We start from the raw sequence: 13945 nt of genomic DNA, 5'->3' as shown, positions 1-13945 counted from the left end.
AGTGCCTTTTCCAAGGACACTCCGAAAACAGCCGACATGGACTTGATTTATGTTGGGATTACGAGTCCAACTTTCTACCAACTGAGCTACCGCGGTTGCCTTTTCTTCTAGAAAAGGTTTGCAAATTGTCAATTGCCTGGTTTAAAAAAATGGCGTGGGATATAATCACTGTCGACCTGTATATAAATTAAGCATATTTTATCATCCTTCCATTATCCTCTCAGTCCCTTCCAACTTTCATCCATCCAGTCCTGCATTGTCCTCCCACACACTAAAATTTAAATATGTACCATGTACAGCATATTTTGAAAAGAAACAAAATGCTGAAACATATTAAAGAATATGTTGTATATAGACTGTTTTAGATTAGATAGATAGATGGATGATAGATGGATGATAGATAGATAGATAGATAAGACGATTTAAAATATTCTGCTTTCTCATACAGGTAGTAAAAAATGATGAGATATTCGATCATCTTGTTGGTATTGCTTGGGTTATTCAGCACGTATCAAATTACCAAGTACATTCATGGAGCACGTATATTCCTGGGTCCACCGGCACTGCTGGCACTACCAGGGAAACAAAATGGATATGGATCTATTTTTGTAATTTTTGGTGTTTATACTCTTAATGTCTACATAAGTATTTGACATCCTTTCTTTTAATCTCTGTCTGCATATGCACTCATGCATGCCTATGTATGTATGTATGTATGTATGTATGTATGTATGTATGGATACACGTGTGTACGTGTGTGCGAATGTCTGTCTGTCTGCATGCATACTTTCTAGCACGGACGTCCGGACGTACGCAGGCACTCACTCAAGCACGCAAGCACACAAGTGCTTACGTACGGCCGTATGTATGTATGTATGTATGTATGTATGTATGAATGCAACACCGCAAAGACCTACATACATATGTATGTATGCACGTGCGTACGTGTGTGCGAATGTCTGTCTGCATGCATGTTTTCTAGCACAGACGTTCTGACGTATGCAGGCAATCACTCGTGCACGCAAGCACACAAGTACTGACGTTCGGCAGTATGTATGTATTTATGTATGTATGTATGTATGTATGTACGTATGTATGAATGCAACACCGCAAATACGTACATACATATGTATGTATGTATGTATGTATGTATGTATGTATGTATGCCTTTTAGAGCAATAAAGAGGTTTATCAATGATGCTATGGCGAGTTCATTGCTCGATGTGTCTTATACGTTGGTTATCTTATCTTTTATACAATTTGCTTGAAAACTGAAATTACAACATTATCTCTGAATTTGATTTATTTGCCAAACGGCTTGGCTGAGATTTTCCTTGGGCTATTTATTGGAAATCATGATCGTGCTAAGATCTTTAACATTTTTTTCGTTGTTTTGTGAGACGTTTCCTGTTACTTGTATCTGTAAGATAGGAAATGTTGGGTGCGTACCTTCCTCCTAATCGACTCTTGTTTATAATAATATGTTGACAGATAGGCAACCAGATGAAATAATAAAGAGATTACTTAGATAATTATTATTATTGGCTAGTTTGTAGGCTTCTACATTTCCTTTGTTCTTCATGACTTCTGACAGTACAGAAGATGATTATGTTGAACATGTTGCAAAGTATTTGAAAAGTTGCTTTTATTTCAGCCTTGACCATCATTGCTATAGAAATCTTGCCAAAACTTCTTCCTCAGAGAAATATTACAACTACGACTCCAGCCCCAGGTAACCAACCTCTCGTCTCTTCCTTCATATCTCTCTTATACTCGTACATGCACACACAGCACACATCTTTTCAACCACCACAACAATATTTTTATACTTTTATTTTAGAAGTCGTATTAAAAAAGGCAACAGGTTCTTATATTCAACACCAAACATAAGTATGTGCCTACGTCCATCAGTAAATAAACTCTCAATAATTTTGTCATCACACAAAGTTAATTTCTCCATCTGATAAACATATGTGTTGCAAACACAAATATTCACTAAAAGATTGGAAAGATATATCCCTGGATCCTACATGAGGACAATTAATACAATGAAATATCATTATATTTTGAAAAAGAATATTATTATTATAGGTGAAGTAGAGTTTAACTCGTCTTCCGATGAAATAATCCGGGTTTGCTAGTTTTTCATCGCCTTGCCTGCTTGCATTACTCTACATACCCTCTCGACTAAGCAAAAAATCCTCAATCAATTTCGACGGAACCAATTCGCAGGTATAGGTATTTGTGTGGAGCGGACACACGGTACTGAATTAAATAAAAGCAAATAATTGGGTTGCAACGAAAATATGGCTGCTATACACAAATGGTTCTGATTTTCTTCATTCTAAATATAAAGAAACAAACGCTACAGAATAATTATAAAATTACAAACAGGGAACCCTCTAATTTCTTTACAAAGTTCATCTGATCCTGACACCTCGTCGTTCCTCACATATAACAAATTTAGGAGCGCGAAAATAGCAATACACAGACGCCATTATAAATGTTCTTTTAAAACAATATTTATCTTACCCTAGGTATCTGTGTTCATGATTTTATGTTTGGTCTCCGTTTTGATCAGTTAATAAAGATTGTATTATAGTGCTTGTTCTCTTTGCTTACGCTAGTTAATTTACTGTATAATAGACTTAAATGGATCAGTTGTACACTTCATACAAATATGATATAGGGCATTCTAAAGTATGCTATTTCATGTAGGAAGAGGGCATACTAGGTTTTAAATACTTGTGTCCAATCCCTTTTCCTAATAAAAAGAAGATATTGAAATATGTTTGAAACAAATTATATTGCATTGATGTAAGATTCAGTTTTCAAACTGTCCTATTAGTTCAGGAATATAAATTTTATAGTATTAAATTTGATATTCATTTACACACCTTACCATTCTCAGGTGTTTAAATGTGTTGTCAATAGCCATTGTGGCCCTTTCTAAGAGATAGTCTGTTTTGATATGTATCGAAACTACGTTATTAATTCTTGTGTCTATTGTATAACCTTTTCCTTGTGTTTCAACGTGTTTACTTAATTAACCATATAGACAGTAATACATGCAGGAAAATGCAATAATAATTCATAAATGTCAACTTCATATTAAAACATGTTAATATTATGATCATTCCTTGCTTCATAGTATTGTTGGAAGTTTCTAAGTTGAATATCTAATGACAGAAACAAAACGTGGCATATACATTTATCATGAGTTGCAACTAGTATTGAAAGCATACTGTACATAAGGTATAATTGGCACATGCCTTAATTTAGAATTTTTGTTTGCTTGTCTTAGATGGAAAAGCTTTGCCAAAATGAGAATGTCATCAACTTCCCTGAATATAATATTTCTGTATATTTTGCTTTGCATACATTGATACGCGCTAGATTAACACCAGACACGATCACATTCCACAGACTTTCAAGACGCCAAAAACACAATATGTGGTAGATGCCAAATGAACTGGAATTGCCATATAGAAACGAATACAATGAAAGCAGACAGAAAACTAAAACGACGTACCCAAACCCTAACCCTATTATTACTAAATAATTTAACCCCGATTTAAAAGACCGGAAAAAGTCCATCAGACCAAAGCGACCTCCTATTATTTTAAAACTTTCTCCAAAAATGTTTAACACTATCGATAGCGTTTTGCAGAAATGTGAGCTCATCAAGATATAGTCATGCATCATTTTGTTCGCAAATCATCTAGTTTCCCCCAAAAGTTGAGCCTCGCGTATCTTGCTTTTCATTACAAGGCTGGATCAACGCCATTTTCAAAGAAGTGTTGAAAAAAGGTGCTTATGTTATTACTTTTAAAGTTGTTTTGAAGAAATGACCCACTCACCATTTTAAATCTTAGATTAAAGTTTCAGTGCAATTTGAAGAGCTTAGTGCTTATTAATTTATACAATATATTAAATTTAATTAGGAAAACAAACACGTTTATTTACGTGGCAAGATGACGTGTATTAAGTAATACTTATCCGGTGATAAAAGACTCAGTAATAGAACTAATTGCAAAAAAAAGTCGTTTGAGCAAAGCGAACACGTTTATGTCTAAAGTGTATATTTCATACTTATATGTGTGAAAGCTAGTGATGCGAATATAAGTCAACTAGCAATAACGTAACGGTACTATCTTATGCTGCAAACGATTTATGAAATTAAATGCATATGTTTAGACCTTTACAGAGGTGTTAAAAAAAAACCGGATAGATATTAGTATAGATCTGCTTTTGGTGTAACTTTACTCGAGGTTTGTCGCCAGAGCTTGCGGATAGAAAATGGTATAAAGTAAACTTTCAAAACATGGCGTGAGAGTAACCTGTGGAGTTATGAAGTTAACAGTATTGGTGACATAGATATTATAAACGATATTACTATAACGCATTAGGGAATTAATCTTTATAATTGACACATCGAGAAGAAAACGTCCAAGAGGTAAACGTAACCAATTTTGAATTCTACAATATTGTTACAGTGAAGAATTCATATATTAGATACGGGTAAGAAACGTAGGTTGAAATATATTTTATGATGACTCACAGAAAATAGAAATCTATTTTATCAAAGGAGAAGTTCGAGATGGTACGTATGAGAAAGACAAGGAAAATAGTTTCAAAAGCTACTCGCTGCCACAGACGCATGTCAAGAGACCATTCAGAAGGGTACTAACAAAGCTCTTCATAAAGAACAAAGAATACAGAATACCGTTAAGGAATAATAAAAGGTTTAAGATAAAATACGGATCCACGTCACTTGAAGTGAACTCGAAATTTTCATTTGAAATATCATAGGTGTATATTAATTATTTAAAAATAGATAGAGTGGAAACGTTATTTAGTGATGCAAGTGGAAACGTAACTACGCTTGCAACACAGCTTCATTACCGTGATTATTCCGTTAAATAAATACTATCAAATTCGATACTTCTACTGTAGGAAAAATATCTATAATGTAAGGTTGAAATAACACACAACACAAATATATATATATATATATATATATATATATATATATATATATATATATATAGGCAATTGGTACAACAGTTATGCGGTCACACCGAATCACATAATTTCCTTCTTTAAAACATTAGGAATTGCTTTATGAATATCACACGGAAATTAGCTAAGTAAGTAATAATGCTTATTTGTAACAATTGTAAAATACAAAAATTTTAATAATTTTGGCATGAATATAAACATATTTTAATTCCACTACAGTTAATATACTTATAAAAGAAATGGTTACCGTGGAAGTACTTGTCGGATGTTGAAAACCCCTTACTATTAATGTTAACATTATCCCCGATAATAATTATTTCATGTGTTCATTCCATTTAAGTATGTATTTTTGGTACATGGTGAGTCATCTTTTGCCTCCTGAATTAAAATTATACAAAACAACATATCGTTTGGAAATGACGTTTGAGAAAGACTCGTCTCAAACACTTTAAAGGTAGTAAATATAGAATTTATTTTAATATTGTTGATGAAGAATTGAAATAAAAAAGTAACGATTAGGCAAATGTTTTTTCTTGGTTTGTAAATGGTGGCAAGAGAGGTTTTTAAATTTGAAAATGGTGGATGGTCAACTTCTAAGAAAAGCAATCCTGATTTCTTGAACAAAAATAAGATTATTGAATTGTAGTTGAAACAACTTTGAAAATGTTTGAATACCACACTGGTTATATTGGTTTCTTGCTTAAAAGGTCTGAAAACCGTTTTGATATGGTTAGCTGAGATAGGGTTGTATTTTCTACCTTTCTGTGTTCATGATTTCTCTAGGATGTCCAGCAACATATTTCTTGTACTCAACTGGGTGTGGGCGATTCTGCTATCGATACGAGTCCACAGACTGCAAATCCTGGTCTGCTGCACGCACAGTCTGCCGAACGGAAGGAGGTGACCTTTTGGAGCCCTCTCAGTGCTACTACGAGTTTTTCAGGGAACGAGCGCAGCAAAATGAAGGTAAAATGATCAACCTTGCACAATATACTAAAATTTACGTGACGAAATAAGATAATAAGGAGTGATCCGCAGGCAAGTTGCACTAATGCTCTTCTTGTATGTGACTGACTATCCAGAGAACTCGAAAAGGTGTCGGTAAGCACTGCTGTGCCTCTGTCTATGACTGAACAAATAACAAAGAATTAATTGGATGCCAATCAAATCTGGTATTTTTGAGAATAATGTAGTGCAGGAATTATTACATTTTGGTGTTAGTTCGCAACTTCTTGAGTAAGTTGCCGTATTGTTGTTGCTAACACGATACTAGAGATGTTATTAGAATGAGTTACTCGGCGAAATTTGTCGTTATTCGCGTTGCTATAAGAAAGTTAATTAAAAAATGAGGTGGACAATGACTAACACGCAGTCTCTAGGACAATGGAGTTTTCTCCTCTCAGATCATCAGTAAGTCAGGATTGTGGTGTATATAAGTACAACGTGCAATTATTATTGGTAAATGACAAATGCTAGCTATCGTGGTTCGAATGTCCATAAGTTACTCTTTTCTTCATTGTGGCCTATTGAGATTGTATCATTTATTAATAATAGAAAAAAACAGGTTCGCGAATAGTACAAGAAATTAAAGGAAAAAGTATCTCAAACTTATACGAAATAAATAGAAGACCAGACTGCAGTGAAAAAGGCCAAAGTACAAATAAACCGCCTGAAATTAGCAGATTATACAAAAATTCGAAAACAAATATTGTCGGTCAGCTGCCGTTAAGGTTAGCCGGTTGAACATGATAGAAAGTGCTCATTTGAAATATGTTGGGAGTAACTCTCATCTACTTTTTATGTACAGTATTACTAGTAGTACCATACGGTTTCTTGTCTCCTTTGATTAATCCCTGTTTACGTTAAGCATATGATAATTTGTGTGCATTTATAAAGTTATTCAAACTTAAATTGATCATTTATAGATCTGAATTTCGGTGAAGTTAATTTTTTATGAAAAGATCTGTTTAGGATTAACTTCATGCAACTAGAGAGTCAATCAGTATTTTCATACGTTTCTCCATTCAGTGATATCGCGAAGTGATGCCAAATAAGAACTTCGGAAAGACAAAATATAAGTTTGCAGACACGTTTGGGTAAAAGAAACGCAAATTTCGTTGAAACATTTCATTCTCGTGATTTAACGGTACAAAGTGCAGTAATTAATTACTTCACATAAAAGTTTTGCATTGAAAAGACATAACGTATAATCAATGTCTCGTTTTCGTTTTCAGGAAGTTGCGATACAAATTTCTGGCTGGGGGCTAGTACAACAACCCCAGGGACCAATTTTGTTACGGTGAGAGGAAACCCAATTTCAAACAATGCTTCCTTTTGGAATCCTGGTCAACCTGACGGTGGTAGGGGAACTGAGAATTGTGTAGAAATGAGGAAAAGGTTCATGGCCTATCTGGCTAACGACAATATCTGTAACAGAGCACACGGTTTTATTTGTCAAATAGTTATATAACCAGAAATTGTGGGAAACAGATCTATACATGTTTATTAGAGCAATATGGAGAATAATAAACATGATTCTACTTTGATGACTATCGTTGTATATGTGAATGATGAGCATATTTATTTCTGTGTGTTTGAATATTATAAACCCGTATATATATATATATATATATACATATATATATATATATATATATATATATATATATATATATATATATATATATATATATATGTGTGTGTGTGTGTGTGTGTGTGTGTGTGTGTGTGTTAATGGATGGATAAATATATCAATGGATCAAGGTTAAGTTTTAAAAAAAATGTTAAGATATGCAAATGTGTGTGCATGCACAGATAGATAAATGGATTATAAACTGTTTGCCTGTTGAAGACTGTCAGCAATAAGAATCTATCGTTATTCACCTCCAGAATAAAGAAATTACACAAAGAACATCGACTCCAGAACCACAGACTTAATCAGACTTCATGACCAGACTTTCATAGCTTCATTCAAATTTATTCCGATCACATCGCTATTTGACTTGACTGACCGTATAACATGCAAACACAAATATCCCAGTCTGAATAGTTGATGCAAATGTTTGTATTGATAAATAGTCTAAATTATTTTGTTTCCTGTATCAAGTCCTCACATCACTCAGTAGAAGTGACCGCACTTTTCATATTGGTAAAAATCTTCTCTAGAATTTGCTCAAATGAGAACCAACATTTTTACGATTATTACGATTTGATAATATCCTAAATTTTGAAAGCCGAATTTCGTTTGTTACAATGTTCATTGTTATTGAAAACGTAGTCCATAAAGTAAGTAAATACGCGAACAAATATGTACAATTTTGCAATGCCCTTCTTCTGTGGTAATGGCGTACTGCAGATTTACACTTTTTGCATACGTGTTCATATCCCTGTTAATAAACCGAATCTCGCTACCAAATTACATAAGCCATACACTCTTGATGAATTAAACTACAAGTACGATAAAACAACGCAAACGTATAATACAACATTGAACGTGTTTTGCGAAACTGAATATTAATTAAAAAAGAGTTGATTAAAAAGAATATAAGTCACCCAACTCGTTGGCTCAAACTAAGTAAGACATAATGGCGACCCCGCCCCGACAGCTAAACACATAAAGCGCTTCCCTCTAATGGCTGTGTCACTCAAGATCCCTAAGTAACATATTTAGTCGCGCGCGTTAACATGTATTACGCACGTGCCGCGCAAGCAATGAAGGCGTCACGCGATGCAAAGAAAAAGTATATTTACAAGATACTATGGCGCGCAAAACACGTCAAATACTGGAATTTATGGTGGTCTAAGCAAGCCTTATCAGGTATTTCGTAACAATAGACTATGTAATAAACAGTGATGTTGAATTTTAAGAAAACAGAATGATCATTGCTACACCATTAAAAGTCAATAGGGATAGCATCAGAGAGGGTGAACAGACCATAAAATTCCGACAAAACAAATAAAACAAACAAATAAAATCATCTCGTAGAAAGGTCAAGATATTTACAAATGAACTTTCCCTTGAGATGTTTTATTTCTGTAATGACCGATTGTACTAATAAAACCTCAGTTCGAAATAGTAGCTGAAAAAATAAAGTACTCTACGTGTTTATTTATTCTTGTTTATTTTTTTGACGACCAACGTTGGTAGGTACCCTCTCTGCTGCTATTAATTTACCACCATACCAAGTTTGATGAATATTTTTCAACGCGTTCTCGCTGTCGTTTTTCCTCATCTGTTTCATCTTCATCTGTTTCATCTTTATTTGTTCTATGTTTCAAGTAATATTCAAGTTCTGATGGTGGTTTTTCTATTTTTGGATTTATGTTCTTTCTGTGTTTATAATATATCATCAAACTTCTGTATCGATCTCCACCGCAATTTTTGCAAATCTGATATAATCCTCTAACGCCGTTGTTACATCCAACACAACTTCGTGGACCAGCATGAGGGTTTTTCTTTATAAGATAATTATGTTTCTTGCAATATTCTCCACGGCATTTTTTATTACAATTGTTAGTGGTTCCTTGACGCAGCCACGCACAGTTGTTCATTATATTAATGATATCTGTTTAATTAAATTTAATTTTATCATCACCCCTGTTACCCAAATATTTTATCAAGACCCACACGATATCTTGTTCTTGGATCATGTAAATTTATTGTTATAAATCCATGTGGAGTAGCTTGCGCTCGTGAGAAGAAATTTTTGAATTTAATTATATCCATGTCACCGCTGCACCAAGTTTGATGAATATTTCGCAACGTGTGTGTGTCTACGCCATTAAACACAACTAAAATGTTGCAGTTGTCTCTGATCACCTTCGGAATTTGTGTATATCGTTGAGTAACATAGATCACGTCTGTATTTTTATGTCTCCCTCGGGAAAAAATCCTAGCGGGATTTGATTGTTTATCTAGCATCACATCGTCGTATACAACTAAATTATTAATAAATCCGTCTATGGAATTTACGGATGGTGCTTCATTAATATCGGTTATAAACTCTATAACATCATTATCCTCATCCAGTAATCGCGCGTTTTCATTGAAATCTTTAAGTACATCATAACATCGTTGATCATCAACGGATGGTGCTACTAAATATAATTTATCCCATTTCAACCATCTCATTATCAGATTAAGTAATAATTGCGTCTTACCCGATCCAGATGGTCCCATGATAATCATTCTGATGGAATTTGGTAGTGCAGGATGGTGTTTAACTGGCTCTCGCTGCCGAGTTGCTGAGAAATCAATTATATCCATATATGTTATAACATGAATCTATATTGTTTACGCTGTAAAGTTAAAACTCCAACCACTGATTTAGCTACGGTTATAACAAAAAATAAAAAAATAGCGTACGGTGGAAAATGTTCTATATGCGGTAGAAAGAAATTTTCGTTTTTACCTAATAAGCGCGGTGGTGATGTTGCTAATTTGATGTCAAAGTTTCCAGGTGCTCCATGGGCGAAATACAGCGGAGAAAAACATCTACCGGGATATAATGATTGCGGTCCTGGTACCAGACTTGATATCAGGCTCGATAATCAGGATCAACCAAAACCAGGCGAGGAACCAATAAATGCTATTGATCGAGCTTGTCATGCTCATGATGTAGCTTATAAAAGTCAAAATCTACAAGATAGGCATATTGCAGATGTGAAATTAATTCATGCATTAAATTCTATAAAAAATAAAAATATTAGAGAATCATTAGCTAATTGGTTAGTAAGATCCTCGATGAAAGGTAAATTAGCGCTTGGGGCTGGTAATTAATAATGGAATTAATTTATTATTCACCAAGAGGATACTGGAGAGGCAAAGCAGCAATTGGTAAACTCGCTGATGCAGCAGCGGTTAAACATTCTACTGCTAGCGCGTGGTTATCCAAACAAGCAATATGGCAAATTTATCTACCACGTCCTAAACGAATTCAATACGCGTATTTCGATGTCAGTGTTCCTAATGAAGTTCATCAAGTTGATATTCTGTTTTTACCGCATGATACTGTGCGTAGAAAAACGTACAAATACGCGTTAACCGTAGTTGATGTTGCAAGTAGATATAAAGAAGCAGAGCCGCTATCAGCGAAAACATCATCTGAAGTAACCGATGCGTTTGAACGAATTTATCAACGAGGACTTGGACCACAAGGTGGTCTGCGATGGCCACAGCTACTACAGGTTGATCCTGGTAAGGAATTTCTTGGTCCAGTATCATCGCTGATGAAACGACATAATACCAAAATACGACGAGGTCATACTGCAATTCATCGTGATCAAGCAATTGTTGAGCGATTTAATCGAACACTTGCTGAGCGGTTATTTGGATATCAATACGCGAGGGAATTTATTCAGGATAAAAGATCTCGCGAATGGGTTGCAAGATTACCAAGCGTGATAGCTGCATTAAATAATGAGATCACACGAACAACCAACATGAAACCCATTAATGCAATTACAAAAAAAAATATACCAACACAACGAAAAGATGTTAAAAAACAAAAAATATTAGGTGATGTTACAGTTAGATATTTATATGAGCCTGGTGAACTTGAAGGTGGTAAACGAAGAGCAACTGATCCTATTTGGAGTGTTACCACACACAAAATATCTACCGTGACAAGATCCACTGGGAGAAACGCAGGCGTTTCCAGACCTGCAATCTACAGATTAGATTCAGCTGCTCCTCAGCGTGGATTTACACGTGAACAACTACAAATAATTCCCGCGGATACATAACTACCACCGCGATCACTTCAGTGATTTCGATCACTTAACTAGCACCCAAGGCGCCAGCGCTAAGGGTGCCTGCACCCCGACGTCGATTACACTCAAGACAGGTCAACATGGTATTTTCTCGTATATGACCGCGACTATTATCTTTTCTATCTACGGTGAATTGTCTTGAATCATTACTCGAATACCGCCATAACATTATACAATTACAACTGGCGCAATGATTATTCTGCTGCTGTTTTAACTCAATAATAAATTCAACATCAAGATCAAAGTCGTGTTTATTTTTTTTATCAGATTGTTTGTATCCGATTAATTATTTTCTTATTATATCATCATCGATGATGTTAAATTTATCAACGATTTCAGGAATTATGATTCTATGTAATTGAGATATATTTCTGACCCTCGATACCGCTAAATAAACTAAATTTGACCACTCGATGCGATCGTCTACAATCCAGACTCGTGTATCAGAAATAGTTAATCCCTGAGACGAGTGGATCGTCATAGCGTATCCCAACACCCATGGAGATTTGTCAGCGTGTAATGCATCTTCGACCACATTGATATCAACAGCGACAATATCATTTAATACGAGATTCTGTTTCCTTGACTCTGTCAAGGGTCCTGGAATATCAACATTAATATTCTGTTTTCGTGTATCTGATGGTCTATAACACAACGGTACGGGTAATTCTGAATATTTTTCTTTATGCAGCTGAAATAACTGCTGTTGTAAAGCGTCTCTGATTATTTTTCAACTTGCTACGATCAAATCGGTGGGTCTCCATAATTTCAAAAAATCACTCATTGAGGTCTCTGAGATCACTCCACGTATTATTTCACACTGAATTTTGTTTGATTGTAATCTGATTAATTTTTTAAACTCCCTCAAATTTGCATCAAGAGCTCTATGATCATCATCTATTTCTTCGTAATAATCAACGAAATTTTTTAACCAATCATGTGGAGATGGTCCAACAAAAGGCGGCGGTTGACCATGATCGCCACACATTATTATAGCGGTATTTTTCGTCAACAACCAATCAAGAAACTTTTTTAATGTATCCAATGAGACCGTGCATATCTCATCCCAAATAATTATTTTAGGTATATATTTTTCTCCCATCCGTTCAGGAGTCCATGTATCTCCGCGCCACCGAAAGAAACTATGATACGTACACGATTGTACTTGCCGCTGTTTCATCTCACGTGCAAGTCTATGTGTGGGTGTCAGCACGATTATATCTGAATTTCTAAAAACATTAATCGTTCGAGTTGTTTTGCCGCATCCACCAGGTCCATTGAGATATACTGTCTTATATCTGGTTATTGGATCACTCAACGATGGTGCTTTCGACATTTCTGATATTTTATTACCCTTACGATAAAAATCTCTCATTGGAACATCTGCTGATTCTGCATAATTGTGTAATAGTTCCTTTTTTATTCTCCACGAACCCCATCGTTCATCATTACTTGTAAATTTCATAACAAGTTCTAAATATTTACTTGAAATATAAAACGAATCTGTTGCGACTCTGACTGCGGTCTCAGGAAATCTATTAATCATCGATAATAAATTTATAGAAACATAAGCCAACATGGAAGATCTTAGATGAGTATATTGCGGGGAGACGTCATTTATGTAACTAACGATCGTACCTAATTTTGTTCCGTCGGATAAATAAACACTTTCTCGATTTACAAATATATTTTTCGCTGTTGTATCAGCGATTATAAAATCGTACTCGGCATCATCTAGAATTAATCGTGCGTGATGTCTTTTATAATCATATGCACCACCTTGAGTAAATTTACCTATAATTTTTCTACCGAGATCTTTTGCGGTTTTGAGTTTATTAGGAATATCATCTTCGGAAACATCAGGATATTTTTCCTTAAACTCGCTAATAACTTCAGAATCTGACATGGGTAACCAAACTTTGGTCTGTGCATGATATGATATAATTGCCTCACTGACCACCAACGATGTCAGTATCGCACAATCTAGCATATATCGTAACAAAACTATAGGTGCCCAACGTTTTTCACAAAAATGTCTGCCAAACCAAACATAACAAATCTTGTGAAGATTTTCGTTAAACTCGAATGATTCAATACAGGCGAATCCAGTCAGATCAAAATCAGGTAATGGTCCATTAATTGCCACTCGCGT

The 13945-nt window shown here is 34.8% G+C and overlaps 1 long non-coding RNA gene across 1 annotated transcript; it reads left to right on the top strand.

Moving 5' to 3' along the window:
- Nucleotides 1–5949: 5949 nt before the first annotated feature.
- Nucleotides 5950–7568, top strand: LOC149808201 (uncharacterized). Its single transcript, XR_016419686.1, has 2 exons — nucleotides 5950–5988; nucleotides 7257–7568. It is a non-coding gene; the product is annotated as an uncharacterized LOC149808201 (long non-coding RNA).
- The last annotated feature ends 6377 nt before the right edge of the window (nucleotides 7569–13945 follow it).

Source organism: Sinohyriopsis cumingii, chromosome 1 (assembly GCF_028554795.1).
Source record: "Sinohyriopsis cumingii isolate HCF-2022 chromosome 1, ASM2855479v2, whole genome shotgun sequence".
In the NCBI taxonomy this organism is placed as follows: Eukaryota; Metazoa; Mollusca; class Bivalvia; order Unionida; family Unionidae; genus Sinohyriopsis; species Sinohyriopsis cumingii.
Note: the sequence above shows the minus strand (reverse complement) of the source record. Positions and strands in the feature narration are given on the sequence as shown.